This window comes from Rhagoletis pomonella, unplaced genomic scaffold (assembly GCF_013731165.1).
Source record: "Rhagoletis pomonella isolate Grant_MI unplaced genomic scaffold, Rhpom_1.0 Rhpom_scaffold_00005, whole genome shotgun sequence".
Lineage (NCBI taxonomy): Eukaryota > Metazoa > Arthropoda > Insecta > Diptera > Tephritidae > Rhagoletis > Rhagoletis pomonella.
Window position 1 is genome coordinate 73,828,156 of NW_023458559.1, and position 4,457 is coordinate 73,832,612.

The window sequence follows — 4,457 nt, forward strand, 5'->3', positions numbered from 1 at the left end:
CTAATGGTTACTTTTTATTAAAGGTTATATTTTTAATGTTTCGGAACTTTTCGGACTTATTTCTGCATTATTCGGAATATTTTCTGCAGTTTTCATGGTATTTTTTGGAACACTTCGGGATTGTTTCCAACCTTTTAGGACTTTTCGGTATTGTTCGTAACCTTTCCGATATCTTCTGGGAGATTTCCGGACTTTTCGGGACTATCCGAGACCGTTCAGATTATTTTTCGGACTTTTTTAAGATTCCTCATATTTAACATTTTTCTGAAGCTTTTTGTATTTATTCGGGAGTTTGCAGGAATGTTTGTGATCTCTCAGAAATTGTTTAGATTTTTTCGGCATCCTTCTGCATTTTATGGAACTTTTTCGGGAGTTTTTAGGACTTTTCAGAACAGTTTTTAAGCGTACAGATTATATTTCGAACTTTTTCAAGATTCTTCATATTTAACCTTTTTTCGGGAGATTTTGGGATTTATTCGGGACTTTGCCGGAATGTTTGTGTTTAAATTTTTGTGATCTCTCTGGAATTTTTGAAACTTTTTCGGAATCCTTTCGGATCACATGGGACTTTTTCGGGAATTTTTTTTCGCGACATTTTGTAACCGTTCAAATTATTTTTTGGAACTTTTCGGCTTTCTTCATATTTAACCCTTTTTCGGAAACCTTTGGGATTTCTTTAGAACATTTCAGGAATCTTCATATTCTATTTTTTTATATCTCTCAGATTTCTGCGAGATTTTTTCTGGATCTTTTTTGATTATTTTGTGATTTTAGGAGTTTTTTAGCACTTTTCGGGACAATTTTAAACTGTTCAGATAATTTTTTGAACTTTTCGATTCTTCGAGAGCTTTTTGGGAATTATTCGGGACTTTTCAGGAATCTTTGTGTTTTTTTTTTATTTAGATCTTTCAGAACTTTTTGAGATTTTTTCGAGATTTGCTTTCTACTTTCAAGTTTTCTCGGGATTTTTTCGGAAGTGTTCAGAATTTTTATGAAAGTTTATAAGATTCCTAATATCTTACCTTTCGGAATTTTTATTTTTTGCCACCTTTCGAAACACCTCTGAATTTTTTCGGCATCGTTCAGTACTCTTTCAAGCTGTTTTGAAATATCAAAATTTTTTCGATACTTGTGATTTTTTCGTACTTTTCGGAATTTTTTACGGGTTCTCAAGTATCACACTGGTGTATAATTTGGTGTAAATTTACGAATTTTGGTATAAATTTGGTTAATTGTACCAAAATTCACAAATTTACATCAAGTTTTACACTAGTGTGCTACTTGAGTTGTTTGGAACATATCGGAATTTTTCTGAATCTTTCGGAATTTTTTGAGAAATTTCCTTTCTTTGCTCTTTTATAAATGATTTAAAACAAAAAATACCAAGCAATTTTAGCGCAAAAAAATTTGAAGCTAACTTTTTTCGTTTGCCTTACAAAATAAATGCAAAAAGTAACACAGCCACACAAAAAACAATTGTCGGAGTTCGAGAATCAGACTCTCCTTTCTTAATGTATATTGATGCGCTGAACATAACCTGAAATCCCTTTTGCTGCATCACCTCAAAAATCATAGCGGATATTATGTGACAGGTGCGTTTTTTTTGACGTTAGGAAAAAATTTTGAAGTGATGTAGAAAAACGGAATTCATTATTAAATGCGTGCCCCATATGACCTCTGAATGTAATCATTTATTCAGTGTGTACAAGAATTAAAAAAAAAACCAATGCCATGAGCACGAAGAGGTGAATAAAATACCCAGTGAAAGCATAAATAAGTTAAAGAGCCTTCTAAGTCGGTTGCTTTAATTTCTACAAGTAAACAAAATTCCTTCATTGCCCAATTATCCGCTCTTGCCTTAAATAATTTGCTTACAGAAAAAATGAGTGTGTAAATAGCAGTCGAATTTGGCAACTAAAACGCAGAAGCGCATGAATAAAAATGAAAAGCCCAGTCCCCAGCCTCATGCATGACCAGTACGTGCCTATTTTCGGCATTGAAAGTTGGCACATTACCGGAAGTTTGCTTGTTAAAGGTAATGACAAAAAAAGAAAACTTAAATCTATGCGTGCGACATTTCAATAGAACCTTCAGTGGACCCCCTTTGGGTGAACGAAACAACAACAGTAATAAACAAGCATCAACACAAGCTCATGCATACATACATACATACATACGACATATAAGCCGAAACATGTGTACACACACATACACATTTATACATGGGTAGTACACGCATCAGCATTATTTCCACCTAAATTGTCTTCGCATATTTTAGCCGCCATTGACCCCTAAACTGCTGCTGGGTACACCCATGCCAAAGCGGCGCTAAGCTCGTTATATTAAACACTACGTGACTCAAATAAGAAATTTCAAACTGTATAGTTGTCTTTTTTATTACATAAGTATTTACTAATTTCTGGTAGTCGGAAAATTCCTAAACGTATTTTTATTTTTTACCATTTCACTTGGTTTCCACTCGCTCCTACGCATTTATACCGTTTTGCTTCATTTGTTCGTCCCTTTTCGTGCTGTTTCTTTACTACACTGCTTTAAGTGGGTCTCATGTGCGTGCTCATATTAACAAATTCGCCTTGAACGGAATACAACAAAGTCAATGGTGTAAATGTCAGGCACAACGGGATATGGCAGCGCATTATGGTAGCTACACGCATAGAATGTTGTTGTGTTTGTGTCAATGTTTGTATGTATTTTAGACTGCCTTGAGTGCGTGTTGGCCTACAGCCTGCTCTAGGTTCGACAACATCCGGTCGTGCATAGTTTAAGTCAAGCTTTTCCGGCTAAAATTTAATTTTTCTTTTTTGTTTAACAATGAAACGTCTCAAGAGAAGTGCAAATGCGTCAAATGCTTATTTAAGTGTGATGAATATGTGACCATTTTTATTGAGTGCTTTTCACTGTATTTCATTTTCGCATATACTTTTGTTCTATACGTGCTTTTGCTTGAGTAGATGTCGTGTAAGGGCCTTGAGTTTTAATTTTTTGAAAATTTTATTTAAATAAATATTATTGTTTTCAGGAGCGTTTAGTTAGTAAGGCGAGAAATTTTTTGCGGTAGTTGATCCAAATTTTTCGAGATTTTATGGGACATATCGTAATTTTTATCAGTTTCTTTCGGATTGGAATTCAAAGATTTCGTAGACTTCCGGTATTTTCTCATTATGGATTTTATCACATTTTTTAGTTATAGGAATTTGTGAGATTTTTATGGCACTTTTTTTAAAGAGATCTTCTCTTCATCTTTTTCTGCATTTTCTCATTATTTTTTTGGGGTTTTCTGCCGAATTTACAGCGGTTTTCGATATTTGTTTAGTAATTCTTTTAGAACTTTTCGGTATTTTTCAAAGCTACTCGTGTTTTGTAAATGATTTTTTAGGAATTTTCACTACCAACGGCTTAGAGATTATTTCAGCATTTCTACAGAGTTTGTCAAGAATTTATCGGGATGTTTTTGGTTAATTGGAACCTCTAGAATTTTTTGCGGCCTTTTTCGTGAATCTTCGACACTTTTGACGCCTCTTTGTGCTTTATGCAGCAATTTCCGGAAACTTTCAGGTTCAAGAGCTTCATGGTCTTTCGAGGCCTTTTCGGCATCTTTTTAAAGATGTTGTAAAGTTTTTAAGACAATTTTTTTGTATATTTCGGAACTTTTCGTATTATCTGAAATTTCTGGGTTCTACATTTTAGGGCGTTTCGACACTTTCTCGGTATTTTTTTTTTAATTTTTGGCGGTTTTCGGACTTTTTAACTTTTTTTAGTACTTTTTGAGATTTTTAAAATTTTCGCTTCTTTTTTGTGTTTTATGCTTAGCCTTTCGTAAATTTTCAGGTCCAAGGGTTTCGGGGGTTTTTTGTATCTTTTAGGATAAAATTTTTTTGTAATTTATAATTTTTTTATCTTTTAGGTCCTTTTCAAATTTTTTATTGCGACTGCCTTTCGTTTTTATATGCGAGTTTTCGAGAATTTTCTCATTCACCAATTTTAGGGTTTTCCGAAATTTTCTCGGTATCTTTTCGGGGGTTTCTAAAATCTTTGTGGTCCTTTTTTGACTTTTCAATTTTTTTCAGAGTCTTTCTCTAGCATACGCGATTTTTTTTTGTTTCATGCGAACTTTTCTGGAATTTTCAGATGAAATTGCCTAGTAGTTTTTTGAAACTGTTGCGGTCTTTTTGACCCTATTCTTGAAAGCAATTTTTTTAATTTCTATTTTATCCTATATCACTTCATTTCATTTTTTATATCTTTTATTTTATTTTATTTTATTTTATTTTATTTTATTTTATTTTATTTTATTTTATTTTATTTTATTTTATTTTATTTTATTTTATTTTATTTTATTTTATTTTATTTTATTTTATTTTATTTTATTTTATTTTATTTTATTTTATTTTATTTTATTTTATTTTATTTTATTTTATTTTATTTTATTTTATTTT